General features: G+C 27.5%; 1 protein-coding gene across 2 annotated transcripts in view; it reads right to left on the bottom strand.

The window, feature by feature from the left end:
- Positions 1-17,526, bottom strand: part of LOC136990191 (transmembrane protein 47-like) — a 41,883-nt gene extending 24,357 nt beyond the window's left edge. Inside the window, exons 1-2 of one of the 2 annotated variants that reach the window (XM_067288560.1) lie at positions 17,143-17,526; positions 7,477-7,541 (exon numbers count right to left, since the gene is read on the bottom strand). The gene's annotated coding sequence lies outside the window, so the exon portion shown is untranslated. Of the gene's footprint in view, positions 1-7,476; positions 7,542-17,139 lie in introns of both variants that reach the window. The other variant, XM_067288559.1, reaches the window with a different exon arrangement.
- Positions 17,527-18,651: the final 1,125 nt, after the last annotated feature.

Raw genomic sequence — 18,651 nt, 5'->3', positions numbered from 1 at the left:
TAGACTTTTTCACTTAAAATCTTTGAATAATCAAAGTTTTATATGAGTCATACTACTAGTATTTGAGATTCATACCTGGCTCACAAACTGAACCTTGGCCATGTTTTTATATAACATGTAATATAATTATAGACAAAAAAAGAAAAAAAAAATTTTCTGAATATTCCTTGAAGCTGAAAATCAAATAAAGCAAGTTTCACTTTTTATATTGTTGAAATTTTCTATCAATATTCAACTAGTACAAGAAATATATCTCATAAAAATTATAATTTGTTGATATAATTATATTCAACAAAAAAAATGCATAAAATCTTTTAGCTAATACATTTGGGCAATGTGAAATATTTAAATCTGCTTTAAAAATGAATTTACATGTATATTAACAACATAATCATTAAACTGATCAGACTATTTTGTTTTTTAATAAGATAATAATGTTTAATTAATAAAAACAATAATTTATATTGATGCTTATAATCTGTTCATATGAATAGAATGGAAACGCCAATAAAAAATTCTTTTAATAATACAGTAAAGCATATAAAATCTGGACTAATCAGAGCCAGACACCCATCCAGATTTTCAAATATACAAGTAAATTAGCATTTTTAAGTTCCATAAATTCCAAATACAAGGTTAATACTGATTTCTCCCTGAACAAATCCAGATTTCTGACATACGTATTTTCAGTACATCACTGAAATACTATTTCTTTTCATTATTTAACAAATATCTTTAATTTACTCTAAGTTTATTTATCTGTGTTCCTTCTTTGAAAATGAAACCTGAAAACTTTTTCTGCTTCATTCTTCTGTTACAAACACAAATATACACACACACAGTTTTGGGCTGCAATTTGAAAAAATTGTAGACCTATAAATTCCTACTGTTGTCCATCCATCCATCTTTCCTTAATCTCTAGAACAGAATTAGATAGATGAAAGATGAGACCAGATATGGAAACCTTAGGGGCAGGAGGCCCTGATTAACTATATATGAACTTCTGATGCAAACCAGAATCACATTATTTCAATTCAAAAATTTTCCCCTGAAAGGTGTTACAGATGACTGGCATGACTATTGTTAAAGGGAAAGTATGATGTACAGGAGCAAGCCACTACTAATTTGAGGTGGAGAACATGAATTTTAAGTTAAATAAATTAAAAATATGATTAAAAGTTGCAGCTCAACATTGTGACAATGACACAACAAAATAATTGCGGGTCATAGAACAAATTACAGTAATTGCAATGCCCTGTGTAATACAATACTTACATTACATTATTTTCACATAAAGTTATTCATCTACAGAAAAATATAGGTCCATGTAACATTAAAAATTCACATAATATAATGCCTTATGCAACTGCGTACATGACCATCAAAGGGCAAATATACATAGGTGGACAGATTTTTTCTTCTTCTTCTGAATTTGGCAAACATTGAAACTATGGTTTCTTTTTATCTGTTTTTTAAAATTTGCAATGTCTGTAAAGATCAATTTCTTGACCAAAATATTAATGCATAAATTTTTAGTAATTTGAGTCATTGAAAGTAAAAGTGGTGTCAGTCATTTCTCGTCTATATTGAGAAATTTAGATCCGAAGTTGAGTACCAATTTAAAAATTACTGCAGATTTATTGTTAAATGCATTTACCTGTAACAAATACTCCTATTTCTTTACAACATATATGTAAATAATGCTGTCAGGAACTGAAACTTAGCAGCAATGTAGTCTTTTGGAAAAACTGACAGACACCACCTTTCAACAGCTCATTTATCAAGTGGCCATCTAGTAAATTTGTATACATTAGAGAAAAAATAAATAACTATTTAAATTTTTTCAATATAACTAAAAATAAACTTACAATATTTAGTTAACCTATTATAATAAAGTTTGTCAGGAAAGCCTGTATTAATCTAATTCAAATAGATACTATTTGTACACAATATGCTTCAGAAAATTGGAGAAATATATTGACAAATACTTAAATTGAAGCAATAACTAAAAATGCAAACATTTTAGTAATTCAGCCATCTTTGAACTTAATAACTAAACCTAGCAACAAACTTTGGGTTTACCATTCACAACTTTTTCCAGAAGCTTTACAACAATAATTAAAATTCACAAAGTAGCAGCAGGATATACCAATTCCTTTATTTGTTATATTGAATGAATAAAGGAATAAATATAAATGGTCTGATTGTGGAAACAACAACTAGAACAGTTAAAGTAAGAATGCAAGAAAACACAATGCATGCCATGGTAATGTTTTATATTCATTGCAGAACTAGACAAAAATATGAAAGTAAAAACTTCATGTAAACTTGTCTAAAGTTATTCTATATGGATGCACTATATGGATTTCTTTTACACAAAAGTATCATAATCTCATGCAGATAACCTGTGGCAGCATATATCCACACTGTTACAGATATGGCAAAAAATTTAAACAAAAAACAAAAGTAAAACCTTCACATAACTAGTATTACCAAGTACCTTGCATCTTCAAACACTTGTAAGCATGCAGTTTGAATGATATTATCTTAAATATTCCATTTTTTCATTCTTCCTTTTCTTTTATTTAAACTGTAGTTTATTAAAGACATAATTATAGAAGAAGTAAAATGTAAAATATAAGAATATTTAAAACAAGTATCTAAACTGCATTAATTAAAAAACAACAAAAAAATGTTTATCATTGGCTACAATTTGAAAAAATTGTAGACCTATAAATTCCGACTGTTGTCCATTGTCTGTCCTTACTTAATCTCAAAAACAAAGATAGATGAAAGCCGAGACAAGATATGGAAAGATTAGATGAAAAAGTCCCCCCAAATAACTATACAAAAACTTCTGGTTTGCATCAGAAGTCATGTTATTTCAGTTAAAAAAATTTCCCTGAAAGGTAGATGACTGATACAACTCTATTGTTGATAGGAAAAGTATGATGTACAGGGGCAGGACAATACTAATTTGAGTAAATAGCATATATTTTAAATTAAAATAAATTAAAAATATGATTAAAAATTGCAGCTTGGCATTGTGATGATTTCACAATAAATAATTTCTTGTTTCACTTCATTTCAACGTTATAAAATAGTAATAATAGTAAACACTAAAATAACCTCAAAAAAATTAAATAGAAAATTTTATCAATAACTTATGTTTGAACAGTCACCTGGGGTCGAGAAGAGTCCAGGATGACGTGACCAGGTGTAACTCTTGATGGGAATGACTGTCCTATTAGATGTAGAAAAAAATAAGCAACAAATAAAGTGCCACTAAGTTTAGTTGCATGAAATTATGATAAAAGTATGTACTACTTAACGACAAGAATACATTCTGAAAAATACATTGTTAAGAGAACATATAGTTATACTTGAACAAACCTATATAGTATAGTTTACTATTTATATAGGATATAAGTAACACAATGATGAGTATTTACATTTCTAAACATAAATAAAGGTATAGGCAGCTATGAATTTGAATTTTTCAGTTCTACTATAATCTTATGAGACCTTCACATATCATCTGTCATTATGCAGAATATCTTAGGCAGTGTTTAATATTAATAGTACTTTAAAAAATCCACATGGAAAGATTATCATTACTATTTAATACTATTAAAAACTCTTAATTTATAGAAAATGATTCAGAAACACAGTATTTGATACAAAAGATACATTCCCAAAAGCATGAAAATGATTAACTTTAAATAGAACATAGAATATTTAAAATTTTTTGGCATTCTAGTTTGGTGTTTCCTACATATCTATCCATTTGTGTTGTTATAATAATGACATTAATTTAGTTCATTTTATTTCTTTGATGGCTTGAAGATCATTCAATTAATGAAGATATTTGTACTTTTAGCTATTTTTTGCTTGCGTTTAAGCATTATGTGTACACACACGCACACACAGTTGCATACTAATTAACTATACATATAAAAAACAAATATTTTTCTTTCACATAAAGTTTGATCTACTATAATACTATGAAACTAACAATTTTATCTTTCTCATAACAAACAAAATACCGTATTAGCCCGAATATAACGCAACCCCGAATTTAACGCAACTCCGAAATTTTCATAAAGATATTTAGAAAAAAAATAATACTCATAAAAGAATTCAAAGAAAGTAAAATTCAATCAGATAAGCATTTATTTAGGTAATTATAGCTAATAACACAGGTTACATTCATGTCAATAAAATTAAGTAATGTAAAACAAAATTAATATTACGTAAGTAACAACAAAAAACAGAAATGTTTATTCAGAATCTGAACTGTTTTCAGAATGAGAACTCATTGATGTCACATCGGTATCATCAGTATTTTCATTCACGCTTTCAGTCTCCCACAGAATGTCATCTTCTGTCCCATTTAAATCATTGGAAATGCAGCATTTCTTGAAACCTTTAACTATCGATTCAGGTTCGATCTTCTGCCAGGCAGTCGCAATCCATTTTCCTAAAAAAGAGACTGAGGGTTTTTTTATTTTTCCTGAAGGTGTCAATGGATGATTGCCCAATAATAGCCAATTGTTGTATTCTTTTCGAAAATTCTCTTTAAATGGTTTATTAACCACCACATCCAAGACTTGCAACTGAGAAGTCATACCACCCGGTATTATTACAAGATTGGAATTCAATGCCTCAATTGTTTCCTTAACACTTGTCGTAAAGTGGCCTTGAATTGCATCAAGGACTAGCATGGAGCGGGAGTTTCTCAGAGAACCTGGCCGTTTCCCCCATATCACGTTCAACCAGTCTAATACCAACTCCTCTGTCATCCAACCTTTTTCTTGGACCAGAAAAACAATTCCTGGACACAGCTTTTCTTTGGGCATTGTTTTACATTTCAATATAACATAAGGTCAAAGCTTTTGTCCATCAGCAGTAACAGCAAGCATAACAGTAATTCTGGACTTTTCATAACCAGCTGACTTCAATAAGACCATTTTTTCACCTTTCTTATTTACCGTAAGGTTGGAAAGCATGTCAAAATAGATTGGTGTTTGGTCTGCATTTCCCATATTTCCAAGACTGTTGTGCTTTTTGCGTAATGATATAACATGGTGCTGATAAGCCAACAATTTTTCATTAAAGTCGTCAGGAAGTTTTTGCGCGAGAGTTGTCTGCCGTCGTAGTGATAAACTGTTCCTTTTCATCATTCTTCTACACCAACCCATACTTGCCTTAAAGTCCTTTCTAGGAATGTTTAAATTAGCAGCCTCTTCTAACGCTTTAAATCTTATGACTTCACGAGATATTGGGCACCCTTCATTTCGCTTTTATATTACGAATTTTAACACTCGCTGCTCAACTTCATTAAACCTTCCTTTTTTAGGTCCACTGAAAGATTTTCTTGAAGAATTTGCATTCTTATATTTCCTTAAATCTTTTCTCCATAGGCGGATGTTTACTTCTGGAACTCCGTATTTCCTCGAAGCTCTCAAGTTGTTCGTTCTTTCTGCCTCGTTTGCAACCATAATTTTAAAATTCATATCGTAGGTTCTCCTGGTACCTTTATTTATTTGACTATTTGATGAGCCTTTTTTCTCAACACTACCTTTATTACTCGCACTCATTTTTTATGGGCAATAAAGAAAAAAGTAAAGTAACCGTCGCTAGTCACTAGAGCAAAAAAAAAAAAAAAAATGAAACAAAACAGTTGCGTGAGACGTTAACAAGCGAAGACATAGCCTTACTATAGTAATGCTATGCAAACAAAAGCGCTGGCCAACTAACTAGATCACATGGTTGTTTTGAAGTGGTCGGTCGAGCTAGGAATTGGTCAGACATTCAGTCACGTTTTAACCTCTGTAGGAAAATGTCTTTGTTTATATTACATTCCATTACTTAAACCCCAAATTTAGCGCGAGTCGATTTTTTAACGGAAAATAAATGGTCAAAAAATATCGCGTTATATTCGGGCTAATACAGTAATTACACCTTGAAGTTCCAGCAATTACTTTAATATTAATGTTTTTGGCCATATTAAATGATCTTCAGATCCAACAAAAAAAAAAAAAAAAAAAAAAAAAAAAAACAAATTGTAAAATGGAATACTACACATATCAACAGTTAGGAAACATACACTACACATGTGCCAGTTTATGTAAGAAAGATTTGATTGGAATGTTATTTGTTTTTAGAATGATACATTTAGAAACACAAATTCATAAAACACAATAAAAGAGGAAATTTAAACATACAGTTTTAAGAGAAATATTAAAATAAAAATTTAAATAAAGAAACATTAGTACAATATTGCCTATTCTTATTCATCTTGTTAGCATAGCTCTTCATATTACAACTTTAATATTAAATAAACATAGTATTAGTGTTTAATAGTAAAGTAATTGATGGAACTTTAAGATGTTATTATTTATTAATTTATTAAATTCTTATCCAGTTTTTTCTTTCTTCATATCTACATTTAAAAAATTCAAATACTTTAATTCATATACTTCATTTGGTAGTTAATGATACTGGATTTTTATAACAACTAAATGTGATATATAACTGCTTTTCAATATAAAACATATGTATTGATAAAATTGAACTAAAAATCTTTAGAGAGCCTTCTAAAATAACTCCAGTAAATCTTTTTTTAGAAAAACTTTTTCTGAAAAAAGGAATGTTTTTTTTAGTTTTGATTCTAAAATCCATGGACCTAATGAAGATCCAGAGGGAGGATCAGAAACAGTCTGTACTGTACATGGATGAGGATTTACTGATGAGTTATTTTAAAAGGTTCTTTAAACAGTTTTAGTACTATCACTCCAGTCAGCAGAATTCTGAGTATATAAAATTTTAAACAGGTCTATAATATTTTCTAATTAAATAAACTGAAACAGAATATTTCTTATTTAAGTATACTGTTTTTCTTTTCCTTAAGCTGTAATTAAAACTTATACGTTACAATATACATTACATTATATATTATTTTTAACTAAAAATATAAAATACCAACTATTGATCAAAACCTATAACTGATTATTAGTTAGCTAATATAACAATAACAATCCTATTATGTATTCCTATTTGTCCCAGAAAATTAACAGCGTAACGGGTACTGCTTCTTTACACAGTTTTTGCTTTCGTAATATCCAATTTAATTTCTTCAGATATTTTTTGACAGGTTTTGTGCAAGTGTTTATTGAAAAAATGGAACATTTCTATTAACCTCAGAGTAAATATGGGTTTATATATACATGGGCCAAAAAGATGAAATTAAGCAGGGCAGTTGTTGCCTCACCAGACACACCTAAGCATTCCCATTTATAACATCTTTGGGATAAATGAAATTATAATATATGATATTCTAATTTTATGATTTTTTAATGCTTTTGTAATTATTTACCCTAAAAAACTGTTTTTTCATGTTTACATCTTTATTATCTTGGTGCTTTCAGATTCTTACAACTAAAAAAAATTTTTTTCAGAATAAAATTATCTTACCTTTATATATTGAATATCTTTTAAAGCAAGCAAAAATTTACAGACGAAGCAAGTTTTCAGAGCCTGGAATATAATAATTTTCTTTTAAGAAAAGACAAACTTTTCAAATTTTAAATTTTAAAATTTTATCCATTAATGGCATAACAATTAAATTTTGATGATTATTAAATCAAGTTAACCAAGTTACTCTGAAAGTAATTTCACAAAAAATTTCAGATAGATTGGATCGAATCCATCAAAATTTTCATTTTCATACTTAAAATCGAACTTTTATTAATTTGTAAAACAGAGAAACTTACTCTATTTATTCAATTATTAAAATATTTTGCTTTAAATATTAATATGATTTTGTGTTTTTAAATACAATAATGAGCTAACACTACACTTAGAAATCAGTTGAATGTAGAAGTCAGTAAGGCAGTACAATACTAGCTCAAAGTATCGACAAACTTTTTGGTCTACTTACAAGTAAACTTTTTGTTTAATTACCTAGCAATCTGTTTGCAATTAAATTCTGGAATTATATAGAAAATCAACTATTGCAATAAAGAAAGCCTTTAACATTGTTCAAATAACTTCCTTAAGAAACTATACTCCTTTTGTACTTCCTCATAGAATTACTAAAAAAATATTTTTAATTTCATTTAAATTTAATGTTACTGATTCCTTTGTTATATAATGTTTAAATTCTCTATCTTCAAGTTGCTTTTCCTTTGGCATATATTTGATTTTGGAAAACAAGAAAAAGTCTAAATGTGATAACTGGAAGAATAATTGTAATGTAATGTAACTTTATTAATGCCATGCTTTGCCAAAACTTTTAAATCATTACTGCAAAATAAAGCATAAAGCATAACACATCCAGTATAAAGTTTAATAGCTTAATAACGTTTTCGGCTGCGTCGATCAGCCTTCGTGAGTTAATCGAATAACAAAACCGAACCAAGTTCGAATTTACAAAACTTGCGACTGCGCATAGATGGGACTATGCTACATACATAATAAAAGAAACTAATAAAAAGTCAGAGGCAACAAACAAAGGAACTTGATAAAACCATACTAGGTTTTTTTTTCTTTTTCTTGTGCCGACGCATAAGATCCTGCATTACGTTATTCAACAAGGGACTTCAAGGCGGAAGATAGGCCATCCGCATCTCTATGGTTGATGCAAAGTGTAGATAACTGCACCCTATGTATCTCTATTTTCTTCATGTTTTGACTGCCTACCTGGATCTAGTGGCTCTTATGATGGCGGCCTTATCCCAGTGTACCGTTATATCTTGTCTAGCAAATGCAGCCAAGACTGTGCTTTCAATGCTTCTGTTTACCGACTGTTTATGTTCTTTTATTCTTTGCTTCAGGTTACGTAACGTGGTGCCTACATACACAAGGTCGAAGTTAAAACGATGGTCCTTTATCGGTATCGAATACACCCCGGTTAAGTCACTAGAGTTGTCTTTCCTCTTGTCGTTATTTTCGATTTCCAGTAGAATTTTTGTGTTTTATTTTAGATAGGAAATATTTTAACTTGTTCCAACTCCAGCCAAATAATCCCAACCAATTTCTCCAAATGACACTGTAGCATTGCAAAAACCTATTTACTTATTAATCTGTGATTTTAACATATTAATTATTAAAAATTCCAATTACCTTACTAACAAATACTCAATAGATCATTAAAGGATATACTTATAAGTAGTAATGTAATGAATAAGTTTATTTAATACCTCTATTATAATACCTTTAATACTTTTATTAGAAACTTACATAAACTGCATTTTCATTAATATGCAATAAAAAAGTGAAAATATTTACTGTGCATTTTATGTTAAATTATTATTTATGAAAACAGAATATTAGTAACGATAAAAATAAACAAGGTAATAAACTGTGATGAATAATCTTGTGAAACTACACTGAAATTTTGCGATAAAATTTACTAAACTGCTAAAATGTAAACTATAAACTTTGAAATTTATATTTCAGGGCACATCAGACACTCCCGTTTCAGTATATAATCTTTAGGAAAAAGAATTTAGTATGTTTAAGCCATCCCACACCATTGGTACTTGACTTCAACTTTTTTACTGTATTCTGGTTAAAAAAAAAAAGTAAAATTAGAATGCATGCTTTTATTTATCAGGGAAAAAAGAGAAGTTTAAAAGAAGTAATCTACAATTAAAATTTGCCATTAAAATATTCAATATTAATATATGCAAATGCTGGTCACTGTAGTAAAAAACCATATGCTTAATTAAACAATAACACTTTTATTCAGAACTTGGGCTAGGTAGAGATTACATGTAGCCTACTGAAGGCCATTTGTGGAATTCATTAGCCTACAGATCACAACTTTACATATAAGATGTAGGATGATTTTTTTGAGCTTTTTTTGGGACAAAAGTTGTGACTTACACATTATAAACCGCAGCATATATTTTTATAATAAAGACAAAAATATGTGGAAAATATATTTAAAACTTGTCGCGATTTAAGAAAACCATTTACTTAATTAGTAACAAGAATTAAAACAAATTTTATCAAAATATGATTAAAAAATATAGATCAATTTATTATGTTTAAAAAAAATTAATTTTCACTAAAATAAAGTCAGTCAATAATTAGAAATTAAATGATAATTGCAATTTTGCAAAGAATATTTGTAATGATGTTAAAAGCATTCATTATTATGAATTAATTCTATAAATAAAAGAAATGACATTCCTAATTTTGAAATTATGAAGCAACTAATCTAAAAAGTACAGAAAATTAAATTGAATTTATATATACCATATATATAAAAGGCAACTGGGTTAGATGCAAAATAAAAATTTTAATAATATTTGTTAAAAAGATTTTGTTTTAATGTAACTATTTAAAAATATTGCTAAAATTGGAAAAGTGAATTTTTATCTATGCCAAAATAGTCTAAACATATCATATAACATAAAATAAGGAAGACAACTGTATTACAGTGTTATCATGCAAAATTTGATGATGATAAATTAATTTAATATTTTTGGACATTTCATTATAAATCACCAAATTACAATATCTTTTAACAGAACATTTTAAAGAGATTTGAAGATATTTTTCTATGTTTTTAGGAATCAATGAAAACAATACTAAATACTACAGAGATACAATATAGCATATTATTGATCATCGGTATAGATCCATGCCGAGAGTAATTTACTCCTAACCGAATATTGTCATAGATCTGCACCGAGGAACATTTTTCAATTTAATTATAATTCCTTATTCCATAATTTTATTTCATATTTTTAACGTTATTTTTGAAACAGGTATTGATTCTTAATGATAAAAAATACAAATTTTCCTATACTGAGTTTAATTCTAAACAATCAAAGATTTAAAATAATCACAGATTAATTTAATCAATCATTAATTAATCACAATTAATTAAATATCAAATTTGTTTGCTTTATAATCATTTAGAGATAGATCATTAAAATAAGAATGTATTTGGATTCTTTTAACTATAATAATAATAAAATTTATATTTGAATTCCTGTTTTTTTAACTTTTTCCAAAAGATAAACTATGAATCAAAAATATTATAATACAACTATTTTTATAAAAAGAAATACTTAAACCAGCTAAAGAGAAAGAAATTCAAACTAGAATAATGTAAATATTAATCACACTGGTAACCTTTGCTAGGCTGCAATTTAAAAAAAATTGTAGCCCAATTAAGCAAAATTGTAGACCTATAAATTCCCACTGTCGTCCGTCCGTCTTTCCTTAATCTCGAGAACGGAAATAGACGGACGAAATCTGGGACCAGATATGGAAATCTTAGGGGCAGGAGACCCCAATTAACTATATATGAACTTCTGATGCAAACTGAAAGTAACATTATTTCAATTCAAAAATTTTTCACTGAAAGGTATTAGATGACTGGCATGACTCTATTGTTAAAGAAAAAGTGTGATGTACAGGAATAAGCCACCACTAATTTGAGGTGGAGAGCATATATTTTAAAGGAAATTAAAAATATGATTAAAAATTGCAGCCTGGCATTGTGACAATCTCACAATAAACAATTGCTCGTTCCAGTATTACTTTAAAAATGATGAACATTTTCAAAATGTTTGACTGTCCCGCTTTCAGATACATGTTCCATTTATACGTATAACCGATCTGAAGCATGACAACCAAGTTGTTCGAAAACTTTTGTCATTTTTAAAGTAATACTGGAATTAAGCAAAGGTTACCAATGTTATTAATAAATACTTAAACCATTTTATTTTATAATAGTACTACTACTAATAACAATTATCTACTGAATAATAAGATTTTTACAAATAATTTTCAAAAATAATAACCACATAGATAATGATATATATATTTTTTCAATCAATTTGTTAAACCTAGTTCAAATATTTTATAGTAAATAGTTGTAACATTACAACGCTAATATGATCAAGAAAGTACAGTACAGTACTGATATTTCATAAATGTTAATATTCAGAATATTTATAAGTTTAATTAGATAATTTTTAAAATAAATTTAGGAGTATGAAACTTTTAAAACCTTATTATGAAGGTACAAATTTAAAATATAACAACAAAGATTAATTAAATATATCAGTTAAAACAGTTTTTAACTAATTCACACAAGCAAACTTTTTCAGTAAGAAAGTACAGTAAAACCTAATTAAACCACAATACAATGGTACCAACCAGGATTTTCATTTTCATAAGCTTTTGTTTTATAGAGTTATGTTTTTATTAATATATTAAAAAATAGCCCATAAAAAGTTAAAAAAGTTGTTATAACTCATGTTTAGAACAGTTTCTCCTCCAACCTAAATCTTTTAAATTTCAAAGATTTGTAGAAAATACTGAAATATGTAAGTGATACACAGAGAGAAAAATATCTATGTACCCAAAGAATGTATTTTAATTACTCTATTCCTAAGAATGTATGCCTACTAGTTGCTGGTAATACTTAATCTATGCTAGTTGTTAGTCGGCATTTTAATGCTTCATCATTGCCAAACTAACACAAAACTTTACAATTTTTATTTAAAAATTATTCTTACATTGTCTATAAGAATAATTGCTCTTAGAAATTAATGTTTGTTATTAAATGTTTCCTCATGTACCTACTGAATTTTGTCAGACAGGATTAATGTTGCCTATTTTCTTTTTTTTTTTTTATCTGGCTAATTGGAAAGAATGGTGAGAGTGGCAACATTTCATCCCAAATGTTTTTCAATACCAGTAGTTGTTTGATAATCTTTATTTACAAAAAATAGGGATTCATCAAATAAATTTTATTTTTTTAGTAACAATTGTTTTTAAATTTTTAGCATGCAATTATTTTTTAAATATTCATTACTTCTGATAGATGAATTAACTATTCTAGAGAGTTTGGGAAAAACAATAATATCTCATTATCACGATTACTTTCCAGACAATGAAACTATAATCTTAATAAAGAAAAACTCACAGATTGTAATTCATTACCAAGAAGTGACCACAATCCAAGACTATAATTTACAGCAGGGCTGTCCAACTGGCGGCCCACGGGCCGTATACGGCCCGCCAAATTATTTTTAAGGCCCGCGAGTACATTTTACTATGAATAAATTTATGTTACTAAATTATTATTATTAATATTAAAATTATTTTACTATGTAAAAATTACAATGTTCTCATTAATATATTACGAATATTTTAAAGTTTTCTTTTTAGTATAAATAAAATATTTTTTTAATTAACATAAACTGACTTTTCATTTATCAACCTTCTTGGCTTCCGAAATGTTTGGTGAAGAAAATATGGCCCGCGGGTTATGATAAGTTGGACAGCGCTGAGTTACAGTATTAATTATGATTTAGAATTTAGCTATGTTACACAAAAAACTTCCTTTAATCAAACAATTATGCAATTGGCACCCAAAAAATGTTTCATTTCCATGTTATACAGGTTTCTGGCTTATAACTATTTTACACTGCAAACTATTCCATTTCAAAATTTATTTTCCATTCGGGAAGATAAGGTCAATGTGTAGATGATCAATTTTAGACAAATTTTATTGTGATTCATTCTCTATTTACTACAAAAATAGAAATGTACTATTTTTACTTGATACTCATCATACATATAACTTATTGTCTGCTTGAAAAGTTACTTCATGGATTAATACTCTTGTATTCTAGTAATAAATAGCCTATAAATATCATCCTCTCAAAGCCCGAGTAGTATATAATACAATGCCAAACGATCACCTAATTTAGCCCGATATTTAGGTGATTGTTTGGTGTTGTATTATAATAATTAGCCTATTTGCTTAAATTGATAACATTATTATTACAAATTAGCATTATCAGGTATGTTTGTGTAGTTATAAATGGAAGATTCTGTGGAAACAAGAAACATGAATGTAATATGAAAGTATTTATTAACTTGTAAAATAACTTTCTTAAAAGTATTCCCAGATTTGAACAATAAGTATCAAACAGACTATGATTTACTTTTTCAGTGCATAACTTTGCTCTGATGCAGTTTTACATCTACTGATAAAACTTTCTGATAAAGAAAAGCTCAGTCACAGAACAAATTTGAACAAATTAATTAAAAAACTAAAAACTATATCATAATAATTGTTATATTCACATTGCTTTTTTTTTTCCTTATAAATTACTAATGAATAGTAATAGAATCTGCTTATGTAATTACTTTGGGACTTATCATTTGGTTATTGTTAACAGTATAGACAACATTGAAGGAAATAAGACTAAAATTAGTGAAAATTCTAAATTTATTGATGTTGATATTGAAAAAGACATACTATACACTTTTTAATTGTGTTTATAAGATTTATTTTAGTTATTATTATTAATAAATAGTAATTTATTCAGTATTATTTGCTTACTTTATTGTCTTTAACAGCAGGTAGTCTATAATTGAATGAAAAATGCCAGTGATTTAAACTACTGATTAAAATGATTAACATTTAAAGCATTGGTTAAGACATAATGGTTGCACATTTGAGCCAAATGTTGAGGAAAATAATGCCAAAAGACAACTTTTTGTCTACTTACCTGATAATAACAACTATAATGAAACTTTGAATATAATACATGAAGGTTTTATAAGTATATCATGTTAATTTTTATAAAATTAAATGACTGAAACAATATCCATGATTATATATATAAAAAAACAGAAATTCAAATGATAAGTTACAGATTAAAAAAAAAGCATGAATAAACAATCTTAAAACGTAATACATATAACACATTCTAATACAAATGTTAAATAACAGGTGATAGTTCAAGATTATAGATTTTGCGGAAAATGGTCGGTAAAGTCTATTGCAGACTAAGTATACATATCAATAAATGTATACAATCAATGCCTGTATTTTAAACAAAATCATATATAAATTATAGGATAGCCAAACTTAATTTTTATTTTTAAATTGGAAAAAATAACAATAAATTCAACATTTGTTTAGCAAATTAAAATTCAACAAAAAGGGAATCAAAATTAGCAGATAATTTTGAAACAAAATAATAACTTAAGAAATATCCCAATTAAAAAATTAACAACTAACATTAATTTTATGCAAATATTCTATTAATCTTACAGTAACGTTAAACTGTACTAACTGGAAAAATATTTTTAAAAAAAAACAAACAATATTTATATCAATAGGGCATTACTCAATTTAGAATGTCATTTTATCCTTTTGTCGTCCGATACGAAATTCCCGACACTAAACCTTAATCAAAAATTACATTTTAGCTTTAGAATATAACTGATTAATACAAGTGTATTAAAAATAGATCTCTTAGTTTTAATACAATTAAATTAATTAATCAGTCTTTATTTTTACACTTCTGATCATTGGGATTTATTGATTAAAGTACATATTGATCAACTCACTTAAGTTACTGGTACTTCGTACATTATGTAATATAATTTTCTTCTTAAACTTTATCTATCTAATATTTATCTTTAATTTTATTGATGTAAGAAATCATCGTTTTTAGACATTTTCTAGTTTTATAACTATATTATACATAGTTCTGTATAAAAATCTCTTCACAATATTACTATTACTTTTTATATTTATATTACGGATATAAGTGAAATAATTTTTCAGATTTTTTTGTGATAAAGCATTAACATTATAAAAGACTACATTAATAACATTATATTTCTCTCTATTTTCCGTATAAAGTTATAATATGCAGTTTTGGTAATATATACTGTATCATGTTTTATTCTAAATTTTTTTTGTCTATAATGTAATAAAAATATCTTAATTTTTCTTCCAATTAACAGAAATTTTCCAAATTTCTTCTAATATTCCAAAAATTTTAGGATTTGCTCGTATATATATTTTTAATGCAATACAAAATAATAAAAATATATATTAGATCTCGTGATACGAATAATCTACGGCATAATCACATTTAAAAAATGTAATTACTAGTACGTATGTGTTACTACATTTTAAAATGTTTATATATAATGTTTTCTATTTTATATAAAATCCACTCGTTTTCTGCATTACTCGAGTACTAATCGCGTAAAAATACACTTAGCAATCTTTTAATATTTTAAAATATTTAAGGGCAGAAATAAAATAAGAGTAAAATTAAAACAGACAAAGGAAAAAAACTAATTCGAGTTTACTTCTTTTAATAATGTCGATAACGTAAACGACGACAATCAAAATTAAAAATTTAATTATCATTTATAGTTTTTGCAAACGACAATAATTATAATAAAATCTGTAAAGAATAAATTACAATAAAATTACGGTTACAGAAAAGCCGTGCGGTAAAACTGTATACGACGAGCATAAGAAAATTACATTAACGAAAATAAAAAGCATTAAAATTTCCGTATAACGTATTTTGTACTTACAAAATATTTTATATTTTACTACAAGATAACCTTTTAGAATATCAAAGAACCTTTCTCGATCCAGCAATTATTATCATCATTATGTTTTAATATTACTGGAAAGAAGCAACAGTATCAAATGTTAGTTACATTAACAAAAATAAAAAAACACATTTAAATTTTTGCGCAATATAAAACACTTTATACCGAACTTAAATACATTTTACTAACTTTAATATTAGAGCTTATTGAATATCAATTTCCAAACACCTTTATTGATCCAGAAATTATTATTATTATTATTATTTGAAGGAAGCTACAGTAAATTTTATAAATGTTATTCCAAAATTATCTATTGCACACACATATATATATATTACAGCTGTGAGTAGGATAAATTGTAATTAAAATTGGAGTGAAATTGACGAATATTTTGAAAATAAAAAAATGAATCAATTTCACTTTAAACAATGTGAAAAATAACAACGATATTTTGTTTCTTATTTAATTTGGCACGAGTTGATACGTAATCAGTTACTTCTCGAGCGAAATTAATTATAATTTTTTTGGTTTTTTTAATAATGATAAACGAGATATTTAATGCGATTTTAATGCAACACATTGGCATAGAAGAGTGCACGGTTTCATTTCGATGACATCTAACCTTGGTGCTATTTTGGCCAAGCATCTAAATAACATTCCCCAATCCTTTTATTTTTATAAAAACGTGCATTTTTCATGGCACAAAACTCATTTTAATTTACAACTTACCTTTTTAACTTGGCGCAGAAAGCGGCTTTCGATCGCAAACACAAGTAAATAATAATAATAATAATAATAATAATTTATGCTCGATCTTGTAAATATCGATTGAATTATTAGTAAAAACTTAATATCGTCCTCCACATTTTTCTTCCTTTTTTTTTACTCCTTTCCTCTTTCTTTCCCCCTCCCGGATCTGAATCACAATTCGACTCTTTGGACGATATCCCTAACGACGATGCGATACACAACACCTCCAGAAACCGGATATTGTTGTTTGCGCATGTTCGGAAATGGCCAACTTAGGAAAGAGGAAAGAGATGAATCATATTTTCGTTCACTATTCGCTCGCACAAAAGGAATGGAAACTTTTTTCAATTTCTATTTTTGGAGTTGTTATTATTATTATTATTATTCTTTGTACGCACGTCCCGCGTATTGATCTTAACAATACGAAATGAACACGTGTTTATATATGGACAGTTATCTCCTGTTCCACGCGCGTGACGTATTTTTACTTCACGTTCCACATTTAAGGTGGCGCGTGCTGGGTTGTGTTCTTTTTTTTCCTATTGTTTGTGTGCACGATTCGAACGTCTCGCGTATTGTTTATCGATTAATTGTTCTCGAATTACTTAAATATTCACTTAATTCCTTAATGGCCGAGTTAAATGTAATTAAAATTTTAAAACGTGTGGAAACTAAATTATACATCATTAACATTGAATAGAAATGAATTAAATCGTGTCACATACTGAGAATGTTAATATAATAATTATATTAAATAAACACATTTAAAATAATTTAAATATTTTAATGTGTAATATCGATAATGTTTCATCGGTCGAACTCGATCGTAGCGCATTTAATTATTATTTAATTAATCTATTTATTTTTTTTCCAAAATGCTCGCAGCGTATTCAAACAACATTGCGTTGCGGAGAAACCGGTCTGCAGATTTGGCGATCTTCTGGGCGTGGTTAAGAGCAGCCAGTGTTAAATATAATAGAAACCCCACCTTTAAATCGTAGATACTGTATAACAAAATTTTCTATAAGTCACGCGGAGCCATTTTTATCTATAATAATTTCCATTTAGTCACACCTATCGCGCGGGGAAATTTAATAGTCTATTAATTTAAAAGAATTCATAAAAATACATTTGTATATGTAATACAGTAGCCTAAAACCTGCCCAAAACGGAACCCGAATAATGCAAAAACCTGTCTAAACGTACCAAATTATTCGGAACGGAGCGATTTTTGTATGTAAAAAAAAAACCTGTTCAAAACGGAAACCTGCCTAATATTCAGCATACTGCGATTCCGGTTTACACAGGTTTTACCGTGTGTATTTCTATAATTAAAGATTAATTTACTAGAGAACTTTATACGCAACAAATAAAACCATTTCCTCTTCTGAAAAAAAGATTTTCTTGACGCATTCCTGTAAATCAATAATGATGTTTTGTTTAACAAAATGAGCGGGATCATATTTTGCTTGAACTAATTTAACAGTTACC

This window comes from Centruroides vittatus, unplaced genomic scaffold (assembly GCF_030686945.1).
Source record: "Centruroides vittatus isolate TY-2023 unplaced genomic scaffold, ASM3068694v2 scaffold_861, whole genome shotgun sequence".
Taxonomy (NCBI): domain Eukaryota; kingdom Metazoa; phylum Arthropoda; class Arachnida; order Scorpiones; family Buthidae; genus Centruroides; species Centruroides vittatus.
The sequence above is the reverse complement of the archived record's forward strand: the minus strand, read 5'-3'. Positions and strand labels throughout refer to the sequence as shown.